At 38.2% G+C, this 14171-nt stretch overlaps 1 pseudogene; it reads left to right on the top strand.

Moving 5' to 3' along the window:
• Nucleotides 1–7856: 7856 nt before the first annotated feature.
• Nucleotides 7857–12796, top strand: LOC113171531 (annotated as a pseudogene).
• Nucleotides 12797–14171: the final 1375 nt, after the last annotated feature.

The raw sequence follows: 14171 nt of genomic DNA, 5'->3' as shown, positions 1-14171 counted from the left end.
AAAATAAAATAAAATTCTCCCTCTCTTTATAATACAGTAGCTTCACAATCATTTCCTTTAACATTTCCTCAAAAAACCCCTTCCTTGAAGCAGCTGCTCAATGTAAATAGAAGAAACATATTGCTTCATTATTAATTTTATAATTAAACATACTACATACAATATGTTTGAATTGCATGTTTCTATAAAATATGTTACATACTTTTTTCCCAGGAAACGTCTGAGGAAACTACTGGAGAATTATTACAGGCTTGTGAGATAAAGCCTTACTATAAATGAAAGAAAACTAGTTTAAAATCCAAAGTACTGAGTATAATGTAAGTTCCAGACGTGCAGATGAATGATGAAGAGGACAGGCTCAGTTAAATTCTTTCTTTCTGTCATGCAAAGCATTTCCTCTGATCATGTCCAGATCTGCTTTCATCCCTCCTGTTGGACGGGTCCCTGAAGCTTTCATTTGATTTAAGATTCCTGTCATAATGAAATGTGGACGGGATTGACCGGGGGGGGGGGGGGTCTGCGCCTGCCCATCACAACCAAAAACTCCAGACTCTCATCTGTTACCCTAAGCCCCAAGGATTCAGAGCACATCACTGTCATAATACACCTACAGCCACATACAAAGAAAATGTTGCTCTCAGTCCCAGGGGGACAGGAGATGTCTGGACAGAGATCCAGGAGGAGCTGGTTTGCCAGGAAGCAGGGATAAGACACTGAATGAGCAACAAGCAAAGCAGATATTGGAGGAACAAGTGCTGAGCACTGAGCTGACATTATTCAAAGCATACTATACTTAAAAAATATAGTAAAAAAAGTGACATTATTGAAAATTGTATTGTTTGTCAAAGTAGATCCCAATTTTCATATCAGTATCTACCTGTCATTACAATAGAAATGAACATTTAAGACAATTACTGAATAAAAACAAAACATAAGAAAGAACTGCGTGGAAATACTTCACTAATAAAATGAGACAACGAACATGCAAACAATTGTGAAGCAGGCTTAACTTGTATTTGTGGTGTGAGTTTGGTGAGAGAATTGATACCACTCTCTTAAATTTGAAACTACATCCAGCAGCTGTTTAGCTTAGACACAAATAATGGAAATATTGAGAAGTAGGTAGAAAGATTCTGTCCAAAGGTTTAAAAACACCTTTATATAATACAATATTGCACTCCAGTACATCTCCACCGCCCACTGTGATCTCAGTAATAGTAGAAAGATCACATTTCTGACAGTTTCAATAAAACGGAGAAATTATAACCTCGTTAAAGCAGAATTCATGACAGAGCCGTGTTTGTCTTCTGGTTTGCTCATAGAACTACTTTCTGTATGTAGGTACAAACAGACGTGAACAGTTCCCTGCCAAAGGAGCAGCGGAGCAGTGAGCACATGTTGATGACAACAGACAGTAGAATGAGGAATATGGGGAGAAAAACGGGATCGAATAGGCGACAGGAGTGAAGACATGGCTCATATGGTGGGCATCTTGCTCCCAGATGTTGAGGGAAGAGCTGGATAGTCCAACTCTGTCACATTCTGCTGCAGACTTGGCCAAAATAACGGGTCGGAAAATGAGCGACTTACCAGACTGTCTCATTTGTGTCAATGACATCACAGACACACACACTGACAGATGACTGAAAACAATCTCTCTTTTGGAACGGTGACTAAAGTCTGCATGCAGCTGTTCCCTGCTGTGTCCACTTGATGTCATCATAGCTTAACGTTTAGTTGTACACACTTTGGGAGAACAGTTCACCTTCGACAAGATGACAACAATAAAACCGCCCTAGAGTTTAAAGCCTGTTTTTTTTCAGTTTTAATTGTTGAATCTATTATAGCGGGGAGTCTAAGCTATACTTTGAATAAATACCTGGGTTTGTAATGTTATGTGACAATGTGGAACTGGACTAAAAAGGTTGTAGTTTTACTGTTTTTATTCTATACCTTTATTACAATGTGACTTCTTTATGTTTCATCGGTCCCGGAAATTTAAATATGATTTTTTAACCAAAGTAAAACTAACACAGGTCCTATATTTAATGTGAATGTTAGAGGCGGTAAGAGGATATCTGGTGTGTTTTCTGTGATTTTTTTTTCTATTGAAAATGTCATGATTTCTGGATGGATGACCCTTCGCATTTGCTTTCCTTCTCACATGTCAGGGCCTTTGAAAGGAGCACAAAGATGAGATCACTGAGCACTAAATACACATCATGCACACAGCCACTTCTTACTGGGATGATAACTACTGTCTGTGTGTAGTCCATGCTGTTATTTTCTATCCTAAATGGCATTGCGTTTATTTTAAAGCAACAGTAGCCAGTGTCCACAGTGGTTTGAGCTTCACTGACTTACTAAATTGAAGAAACAGTGTTTCACCCATGACCTTTGTTTGATAAAATTAATATTCATATATATTGAGATATCTTAATAACATTGTTTTTTAGTTAACTTGCCCAATAAACATCACAAAGTTAATGATATAATGACAACCAGCTTGAGAGCTGTGTTATCACAAACATGTAAGAGACCCCCTGAGTTTTATGTCCTACATGATGTCTTTCAAGGTCTGCTGCTTTCATACTAATCAGGACTAGTGCTGTTGATTTATTCTACCGCTGAATAAGAAATGCAGATATTTTAAAAACCCCAAATAATGCATAGCAAAAGGGCAGGTAGCTAAAATTAAAGTCAACTAAAGAATCTGTGAAGATTTTTGTAATACAATGAATACCTGTACAGATCTGAAATCTGGATCTCCAGATAGATAAATGAACTGGTATTAGAAGTAGAAGTTACTTCTCGATAGCTGTCTATTTCTTGTTGCTGCTGAATGATCTAGTCTAGTCATTTTTGATTAGGATTGTGGCAAATGAGTGGCATTGGCTCTGAAGTCACAGATATAATAGGGTGACAAAGTGCTGTCAGCATTCACTGATGGTACTAGTGACAGAATTTGAGTGAATGAGCAGACCCGCATCTAGACCAGATTTTCAGTGATCTGCTTCACAGTTCTGGTGATTTCTGAAAAGGTTTGTAGCAAAACAGCTTTCAAATCACATTTCTATTAATAATCAATTTGAACCTTATTAGTTGGCCTTCAAGTCCTGTCTTACCAACATGGTAAATGATCATTTGATAAACATGGATTTTAATTCAATGTCTCTTCTTCTCTTACTTGACCTCAGTGCAGATTCTGACACCATAGATGATTGTATACTCCTAGATTGACTTAAAAATAAATGAGGTGTCTCTGAATTGGCTCTTCTTCTTTCATATCTGATAGAACACTGTTTATTTCTTTCAACAACACTATGTCAATATATACCAATTTCCCCTCTGTCTCTCTACGTTTCACCGATAGGCAAAATTATACAAAGTCATGGAATTAACTTCCACTTTTATGCTGATGATATGAAGCTCTACATCCCCGTAAAGGCTGATGACCCATCTAAGATTACTAATTTAGAGTCTTGCTTGTCTGTGCTAAAAAGCTGAAAGTCACTAATGACACTCCTTAATCCAGATAAAACTGAGATGCTCAATAGGAGATGCTGAGACCCTAATTTATGCCTTTGTGTCATCCAGACTTCAGATCATGTTCTGTTTTCAAGGATATTTGACCATTTGTCTTAGCTCTCCTCCCCTGGCTTACTATCAAGGTTCGATCAGATATCAAGGTGCTTTTGATGACAATCTTGAATGGAAGTGCCGTTTTATAGCTGTCTGATCTCTTGAACCCTTATATTCCATCTCGCACCCTTCGCTGTAGGAAAGGAGAGCTCTTGTTTGACCCAGAGTTAAAAAGAAGTCAGCAGGCTGCAGGGCCCTTTCCTACCTTGCTCTTCTACTTTGGAGTCCCACTGTTTGGAGATTTTTAAATCAAAAGTCACACATTTATATGCCCTAGCATTCAGTACTTGCAGGGATTTGTACGTGTTACCAGCACATTATTGGTGTATTTGGTGTGATTGCAGTATTTTAATGTAGCCAAGATCACAGCATTAATTCAGACAATATCTGCTGTGTTTAATCCTCTGTTTTTTCTCTCCCACAAGCACATGAGCACATAAGCAGTGTGCCTCTCTCTATCTTTTCTATCTGCTCTCTCCCTTGTGCCTTCTATCCTTCTTCCAGGTCCTTATCATGGGAGGAGGCTGAATGTTCTAGGTCCCATTGACTGGGTGCACCAGGAAGCTGCTGTTGGTTTATCCTCGTCTCTGTCTTCTGTCCACTCACCTCAACCGGTCAAGGCAGATGGCCACCACCCTGAGCCTGCTTCTGCTGGAGGTTTCCTCTGTAAAAGGGAGATTTTCCTCTCCACTGTTGCTTAGTGCATGCTCAAGGGGGATTGTTGGGTTCTTTAGATGAGTTTATAAAGTTTATTTCTTATTATTGTTTATTGTAAGTGCCTTAAGATAATTCCATTAAGATTTGGTGCTATATAAATAAACTTGAATTAAAAAGAATTGAATTGGCCAGTTTATCTGCAAGTGCACATTTGAGACAAAAATGATCTGGGTGGGTCCACAGTGAGCCGGAGAACTAAATGTGCACTGACTCCTCTGTAATCAGGACCCTGTACCTGATTACAGGTACCTCCGTCTGCTGACGGAGCATACGGCCGAGCAGTGGAGCGCTGTCAAATGTAATAACGTTGCCCATCATCTATCTGCACACGTTATGTTGGATAATCACCTCATTTCATCTCTTTGCTACATGGGGACTGTGAAGGTCAAATGTCACATCTGTGGTTGACAGGGACAGGGACTACTCAGACCCTGTGCTGCTGAAATAAGTGATCTGGATTTACAACCTCTGGACCATCATTCCTGTCCAAGTCTCAACTCCAGTCTCAATGTACCGTAGTTTACATTGGGTGTGTACAACTATGTGAAACTTTATGTCAGACTGTACTGGGAGACCTTTGGTTTAATCTGCAGCAGTGAAGAAAGTATGTCAACATTGCAAGAATAATGCAATGCAATGAATAAAGATTTGAAGTAAAAGATTTTCAGGTCAATGCTCAACACCTACAATGTGAATAGTTAGTTTACAACAACAGCAACAACTGCAACACCACAACTAATCACTACAAACAATAAACAGGGAAAGTACACATGTGGATGTAAAACTTTCCAAAACCAAAAAGTATGGTCCTGAACAAAGAACACACAACTCTTTCAAGTTGTGAAGACACAACTAGAAATAATAAAACGCATATTGTGTCATGGAGGAGGTATGGAACAAAGAAGGAAGACAGACCCTAACCAGGAACAGTTTAAAAAGATTTACAGAAAATAATGCTGTAATGAACTAACTCAGAAGGTGGCAGCAGTGCAGCAAATACAATGCTGACTACTGCAAAACACCAAAGAAGAAGAAAAAGCAGACTCACTCAGAAGAGGATCCAGGTGAATAAAACAACAGAAATAACAGAAACCAACATCGCAAATATGTGAGCAGTGGTTAGGGTGCAGTACTGCTTCTGCACATCACCATACGATACAGGTATCTTCTCTGGCATCAGCACTTCACAAGATATTACCTTTTCTTGCAGCCATTAGACACCTGTCTGCAATTCCTATTGTGTTTGCTTTTAATATCACCATGACACGTTATGTCAGTGTAAATCTCTTTTTTCCTTTTTACTGAGATAGGGAAATTGTTATGTGGTCTTTATGAGCACCTTACTCAAGTACAGCCTGAAATATAGTGTCCACTCTTCCTTATGCCAGATCCTCAGGTGGCAGCAGTTTGCAAGTAATCTTGTCAAAACTCTGCACATTGTGAACAATTCTGTTTTATAGATACAAAGCACAGCATCACATTGCAGAATGAAAGCCTCAGTAATCACTAGAAGTTAAACAGAGACTCATGTTACTGCAAGACAATTGCAATCCATGCAGCTTTTAGGTTAAACTTTCACCCATGACACAAGCCTACCACAATGGATAAAACTGCAATTTACCCAGTATTACATGCATCAGTTAATGGTTTTAGCTCATACCTCATACAAATGAAATTTAACATTGTATTTCATTTTGAGCATAGATTTTAATGGTTCGCTTGGTTGGGTTTAATTTTATCAGTATAATCCACTGTAGAACTCCTTTAACTCTGCTCTTAAAAAAAGGTAATTATCACATGTATGATGTATTTTGTACTACACATGCCACAGTACCTTTTACATTTTTGTCTTTGATTTTAATGGTGTGTAATGCTATAATTATGTACTATTTTATACAAAAAAGAGTTCATTTTACCTAATGGAGCAAACAGGATATGTGACAACACTGATTAAAATTAATTTGTTTTTGATTCTGATATTGATTTATTTTTTTCATTAGCTCAGGCTGTAGTTTCCCTCAAGGAGCCTTAAAAATGCATGGCATGCATTTTCAGAAACTGAGTTCCTGTATTGTAATCACCATTTTTATTCTCTTAAAATAAATGTTTTATAAAATTGAACTTTTTGAATTTTAATGTAATGAGTACACTCATTACACACTCACATGAGTTTAGCCTCTCATCCATCAGATTCATTTCAGTTTAATTCTTCTCTCTTCTCTCTGGTGTCTCTCCGTAACAGAAAAGCTGAAATGCCTCCAGCCAAGGACAACCCCGGGTCACTTTATCTCAAACTTAATTACCAACAATATTGTATATACTACATATATATACAATATACTATATCTATTTTGTATTGGATGTAAAATCCAGGAGACATGGCTGCTTCACTCAAAATATAATATACCTTTGCTAATTTCAAGGATAGTTAGATAAGACTGCAACCAGCAGCTGGCCAGCAGAGCCTGACTCAGTTCAAATATAGCCAAATTTGTCTGCCTTTACCACTAAAGCCCACTAATGAACAAATATTTTAGCATTGCATCCTGGAGTCTTGTAAAACTGCCAGGCAACCCGCAGAGGCTTCTGGACGTACATATTTAACAAATGAAACAGAATGTGGTAATTAGCCACATTTAGAGGTGCAGAGAGGTTATATTTGTTGCTTCTGGACAGAGCCAGCCAGCCAGGTTAAACAGCTGACTGTAGCTTCATATTCAAGAGATGTATCAACTGTCTCATGTATTTCTCAGCAAGAAAGTAAATAAGTGCATTTGTCGAAACAACAAACTATTCTTTGAAATAGTCACGTTTAACTTATATTAGACCATATTTCTTCGCTTTTCCATTTCAAGGGTCACCACAGTGACTCATCTGCCTCCATTTAACCCCATCCTCTGCATCCTCTTCTCTCACACCAACTAACTTCACGTCCTCTCTATATAACATTTACTTAATCTTGTGGATGACTCTTGTAGAAGCATGTAATTGATCCAAAATATATAAATAATAATAAATATAAAGCACATTTATTTTTACACTCCCCAGTTGTCTTCAGTTTCCTGTCAGATGCCGGTTAAAGTTAATCTCTCTATATATGTATATAACTGGAAACTGTAGTGATAAATGCAAAGCATGTCTACCTATGGCACTCCATGGCAGAAAATATGTGGTTTTTGTAGAAGTGTGGTTGCATGGGTTGAAATGTGGACAGGCACGTCACCTCTAACTAGGACATCAGTATGATTCACTCCTCAGTTTTACTTTGGATGACAGTCAACCTCCATTCTTCAGCCTCACTATACTTATTTAATAATATCGGATTCCTTGTGTCTCTACTCCCTCCTCCTGACCTTTCTATGTGATTACATCACAATCCCCCATCAGTGCTCTGACATTTCCTTGCCTAACCTGTGTTCATTACGGGCCTCATGGGAGCAAACAACAAGGCCAGGGAGTTCAGAGGCCAAAGCAGGCGGTTGGCATGTGTTGGAACGATGGCGGCATTGGTGACGGAAAGGGGAGCATCATCTCGACTGCCTTAGAACACAGGGCGACAGGAATACACATAGAAGTGTTTTAAAAAAGGTTGTGAGCAACCTTATATTGTGCATAATAGCATAAATGGTCTGTTGACAGAGTGAAATAATGAGATATAATAATGCAACATCAATGAGAGATACAACCTCTTAATATGGCCACAAGATCAGTTACATACAGTTTTAAAGCAGAGTTCAGTGCAACCCCCTAGTTAACTAATATGCAAGGGCTTTGAAAACCAGTGGACACACATTGTTCAGGATGCATATACCATCGAAATATCACATGAAGACACTGACTGTGTAAATATGGTGGCAGCACTGGGGAAGAAACAGTGATATAACATCCATTTGATGCTTTTTGATATTTTGAAAAGCAATTCAAACTGAATTGCAAATGCATTTTAGATGACACACATGTCTCCGGCAATCACGTAGGCTACTGTACTTTAAAAAAAAAAAAAAACGCAAAGATAACAATTATTCCACAACCCAGACCCACAACTGCAGATAAAGTGTATCTATATCATAATTTTATTACTGTGTATGGAGTAAAAAAAAAAATTAAATGGGTTAAAACCCATTTCTAGCTGTTTCACTGATATTCTCTAAAGCCTGGAATAATACAGTTATATTTTTTTATATATACTTGCTCTTTAGATATCAGATGACTATGTGACCAGGGATACTTAACCAAGTAATCAGTAAAAGTTGATAGTGTTACAGGGTTACATGATATCAGATTGCAGGAAAGAACATCTTTATGATCTATTATATTTCATTAAAAGGACATTAAAATTAAAAGCAGCACGAGATTAAAAAGTACCTGGACATAAAGAAATTGAGGAATAGAAGGTAATAAAACAGTGTGAATAACGCAGCAGTTAAATACAAAAGAATTACATGTACAGCTGAAGATATTAATGAACAGTTAAGTATTCAGCTCTCACATGCACTTTGACTCAGTAGTAAAGAAAACACCCTGCTGTTTATTTCTAATGCGTCGTGATTTAAGTGCTAAGATTTGGTACCAGTGTTATGGTACCAGAAGCCAGGCTTATACTTCATGCCCTACGAGGTCCTGATAAGAGTAAGAAATAGGAGCTCTAATAGGTTGTGAAGTATGTCTGAAGAGAAATGTGTGAGCTTCAAAAATCACTCACGACCTCTCTCTCTGTCTGTCTCTCCGCTCACACACACTTGAGCACAGTTGAAACTCTAAAGTGCCCGATCGCTTCCAGTCTTCGGCGGGTTGGTGTCAAGGGTCATTCACTCATCTTCTATGATAGACCAGAGAGGAGAACAGGCTGGAGAAATGACTGGCTTTTAATGAAAAGATTGGTGATAAGGATGAGATCTACTGAAGGAGCCGAGGGAAAAAGCTACTTTCCATAATCGCATAAGGTTGGTGTTCAGAAACTTTATACTCCGAGAGGTGTTCCTGTGATGAGACTGGTTGGTTTATTATTCCACTATGGAGAAGTCTAAGAAACACACCAGTGGTTCGACAAATGCAGGCCAGATCCATCATCAAAATCCTTTAACTCCATCCATGCATCCATCCATTATCCTAACCGCTTCTCCTCTTAAGGGTCGCGTTGGTGCTCGAGCGTATCTCAGCTGTATAGCACATATAGTACAGGTCACCAGTCTATGACAGACTGGCGTATAGAGATGAACAACCATTCATACTCACGTGCACACCTACGGGCAATTTAGAGCCATCAGTTAATCTAACTGTACATCTTTGGACTGGGGGAGGAAGCTGAGAACCAAGTACAGAGAAAACCCACACAGGCATAGTGAAAACATTCAAACTTTGTTAATCCACCATTTGCTAAAAATACAATTTCAAAATAGACACCCTTCACAGATTTGACTTTGAACCGAGACAGTATTCAAAGCACAGTTGCACCGTTTGTTTGTTGTGTTTGCTTCTCCACAACTTTGAAATCTAACAATATTATACCTAAAATGTAAATACTGTAAAAAAAAAAAAGAAAACAAATAACGTTAAATTCTGAAGTTAATTATTTTACTACAAGCCTAACTGTGTCCTGCTCTTACAAACAAATTTAAGTACTGGGCACAAGTGATAAGGGAGCTTTGTTTGAGAAAGACAGAAGCTACTGCCAATATAACAATCACAGAACATGTACAGAATAACAAGGATCTACAGTATTTATAAGAGATAAGTAAAAATAACATTAGAAATTAAGATAGATTCATAAAAGGTGGAGACTGGCAGAGGGGGAAGAGCTCTGAGGGAGAGAGTGTGGAGATATATTTTTGCAACTGTGTTGTGCTCTACACTGGGTAACAGAACCTGATCACATGCAACTGTCCCCTGTCCTGCAAATGCCAAAAGTCGTGTGCAACTGGAGATAAAGTAGGACATTATGACCTTCGTTAGAATACAGTATTAGACACAATGTGTTTGTGCTTCAAAAACATAGAAGTCAGTTTTCGAAATGCACACAGAATGATGTCACCACGTTCTCTGAGTTGTTTCCACCAATCACAAGAAGCCTGTCCGTGGCACCCAGGAAGTAAAGAGTGGGGAGGTCTGCGTCAGCTCTGGTAAGAGTGGGAAGCAGCTGAGTCCAGGAGTCTTAAAGACAGAGAAAATACAGAAGCTCTGGTTTTATGAATCCAGATGTGTCATAACAACGGCACGTTGCTGGCAACAATTAGCCAACAAATGTGTGTATATAATAATTTATATTACAGTATCTATAACTTTTACTGTAGCATATATTACAGAATTATTGTCATTTTATTTTGTTGTTTTCTGAATTACATCCTTACTGTAACAAATAGAAAATGTTTTAAATCTAGATAAAGCATTTTCTGAAGAATGCTGCTGAATTGATTCCTGAAGAACTGCTGAAAGTAGCTGAAACGTTTAAAAACGCTGCTGAAATTAGCTGAAGAGAAGTAGGAATCATTTTAATAGAGCTAAACAGAGGCAGAAGAAGCTGAAACAGCTAAATCTCAACTTAAAAAAAACTGGAATAGATTTAGGTTAGAAATAGATTTACAGAGTTTGGGAAAGGCCTGATCAAGAAGTGCAGGACCAGTCCTGATGGCTTTATTCAGCTGGCCCTGGCCCAGTTCAGGGTAACAATATTGCTCCCTATTGTCTTTTAAATACTTTATTGTATCACCTAGCATCACTAAATCAGCCATGTATCTGTTTTTATAGGATCAAGGACTATTTTGTCTGACGTACGAGTCATCAATGACTCGTATGTTCAGAGATGGTCGGACAGAGACGGTACGCTCCTGCACTGCTGAGGCTGTTGCATTTGTCAGAGTCATGGAGGACACTAGTGCAACGGTAAGCTGAACAGTAACAAAACATAAAATATCTATGAATGTTCAACAAATCAGGTGTGAAGTGTGTGTGTGTGCTACCAAGTCACAATTAGTGACACACTGTATTGTAAAAAAGGTCATATTGTTTCTTCACTTCAAGATGCTCTCAGAACCCTGAAAGTTGTCCACCAGCCAGACTCCACAACAGCAGCTCAATTTAGTTGACATCAACAAGTTCCCTAAATATGTGGGTTCAGGTGGTGGATTTGGGCCTGTGAGTTAAAGCATTTTATATATTTGGAGATGTACACAAGTTAGCGAATCTGAATTTAACTTCAATCTGGGAGGGCTATGTGCAATGATATGTCTTGTCCACCCTCAGGTGGCTGATGATGGTTATAGTGTGTCTTATATTAATGTCGGGGAAAACCTCATCACATTCCACATGTCCAGCAAGTTCTCCAGCCCTGACATAGTAAGAAAGAGCACAATCAAATTAGAGAATTGCCTATTATTGATCTATCTGTGTATTTATTTTCCAAACTCAGTTTCACTACTGCTTGATCTCTACTGCTTCATATCTTTCTTTGTTTCCTCTCTGTGACATTCAGGACTCATACCAATTGTTTTTTTTTTAATTTAAGAAGCCTTTTGAATCCCAAGCAAGTCCAATTACCACTGAGTAGCGACCACATGATAACCATGACCTGCACAGCTGTAAATCTCAGCACTCTGACATTTAGTCAACAGACTATGTGCAATCAGGCTACGAAGAAAAATTATTATGTAATATAAACAGAAACGGTTCATATGACAAATAAACAGTGTTACACTACTTAAATATTTAAAATGATTTACCACCATAACAATGACACATTTTTTTTTTATTTTTTTGTTTTTATTATTATTTATTTATTATTATTATTTTGTTATTACAATTTTTTTTAAAAGCCAATTAAAAGTTGCCAATTAAAATGTCTGTGGGAGAAACCGGAGCTCCCGGAGTAAACCCACAGGCGTACGGGGAGAGATGTTATCTCCAGGATGCAGGCAGTAAAAGGCACTGTCACATCAAGAAGTTCATGAAACCTCCTTCAGAAGGTTTAAGATCTACACCCTCTGAAAGAGAGCGTAAATCTTAAAACCTCCTTCAAAGGGTTTGAATCCAAAACCCTCCTTCAGAAGTTTTAGATCTTAAAACCTCCTTCAGAAGGTTTAGATCTTAAAACCTCCTTCAGAGGGTCTGAATCCTAAACATTCTTGCTGGGACACTGCAATCTGCTGCATCACTGTGTAATCTCCAGGATGCAGGCAGTAAAAGACACTGTCACAGCAAGACGTTCTTGAACCCTCCTTCAGAAGGTTTGAATCCAAAACCCTCCTTCAGAAGGTTTGAATTCAAAACCCTCCTTCAGAAGGTTTAAGATTTACACCCTCTGAAAGAGAGCGTAAATCTTAAAACCTCCTTCAGAGGGTTTGAATCCTGAATATTCTTGCTGGGACAGTGTTAACTGCTGCATCACTGTGTAATCTCCAGGATGCTGGCAGTAAAAGACACTGTCACAGCAAGACGTTCTTGAACCCTCTTTCCGAAGGTTTAGATCTTAAAACCTCTTTCAGAGGGTTTGAATGCTGAACATTCTTGCTGGGACAGTGTTAACTGCTGCATCACCGTACACCATCCAAATGGATTATTTGCTGGATTTTTGGATGATATGTTGTATGACCTGTTATTTTAAACTGCAGCAGGCCTCAAGTGCCTGGTAGGCAAATTTGAGGTAGGTTTGTGGGTCAGGACTGTAGCTAACATTGAGGGTGTTGATCGCCGCAGCTGCACTCACAGTGGCAATACCAGCAAACAAACCAACTTTGAGGATTTTCTTTGGCAACCAACCCCATGAACTCCCAGCACCCTGTTGTTCAGACTGAGGGGTGGAAGGTCTGTCCAGTATCTCCTCCTCCTGCGTCTTCTCCTGCTGGCTCCTAAGGTCACGGACTGACTGTCTGAAGTCCTTTATGAGGGTAGATTGCTCTTCTATCGTTTGCCTCATATCAGCAATTTCTTTTGCTTGCTTTGACAGTAGTTCGTTGTTTTCAATGGTCACTTGTCTTGTCCTCTCCACTAGGTCGCTTATGTCCCTGATGTTTTTCTGCAGATCATGATTTTCTTTCCAAAGCCTCGAGTTTGCTTTCAGCAATCTCATTCTCGGAGAGTTAAGCCGATGTTTATCCACTGACAAATAAGGCCTTAGTAAATACAACGACATTTCTGTGTTATGCAGAGAAGTGCAGAAAGTATTCTGACAAATACTTAAGTTACCTTTTAGGAAAACAGTAACAAAGATTCTTTGTCAGAAAATCAACTAATGATGGGATCTAAAAACTAGGGGTATTTAAAATGTAGAAGTGGCTTTGATCTGGTGTGACATCATCACATTCTATGGGCATTGATCTTATGTGACATCATCACATTCTATAGAAAGCTTCAAATGCCTTTCATTATATTTCAACGTGACGATGCATTTTTTTTTAGATTTTCACAAATGTTTTGGAAAAATCCATCAAATAAAAGCAAATAAAAACAAACACAACCATAAAAAACACACTAATGTATCCCAAATATTTCTTAGACCTGTGTATTATAATAATTTATATAATAACAGCAACAATAGCAATACGAAAAGTAGTAGTGATAATAATAATAATGAATATATAAATATGATGTATATTTGCTGTACTACACTGTATTAATTGAGCTACTAACTTATAAACTGTCTGTTTCCACAGATATGAATGGAGCACAGGAGCTAACTGTGCTCCATCGCTGTACTTTTATTTTTGGTGACTATTAATAATTGCCTATCTGGCTAACATAGTCATGTGTTTTACAAAATACACCATCAAAGTTAGAATGTGATGTTTGCATTTAATATGACAAACACAAACTGGTAAACT

The sequence above is a fragment of the Anabas testudineus genome, chromosome 13 (assembly GCF_900324465.2).
Source record: "Anabas testudineus chromosome 13, fAnaTes1.2, whole genome shotgun sequence".
NCBI classification, from domain to species: domain Eukaryota; kingdom Metazoa; phylum Chordata; class Actinopteri; order Anabantiformes; family Anabantidae; genus Anabas; species Anabas testudineus.
The sequence above is the reverse complement of the archived record's forward strand: the minus strand, read 5'-3'. Positions and strand labels throughout refer to the sequence as shown.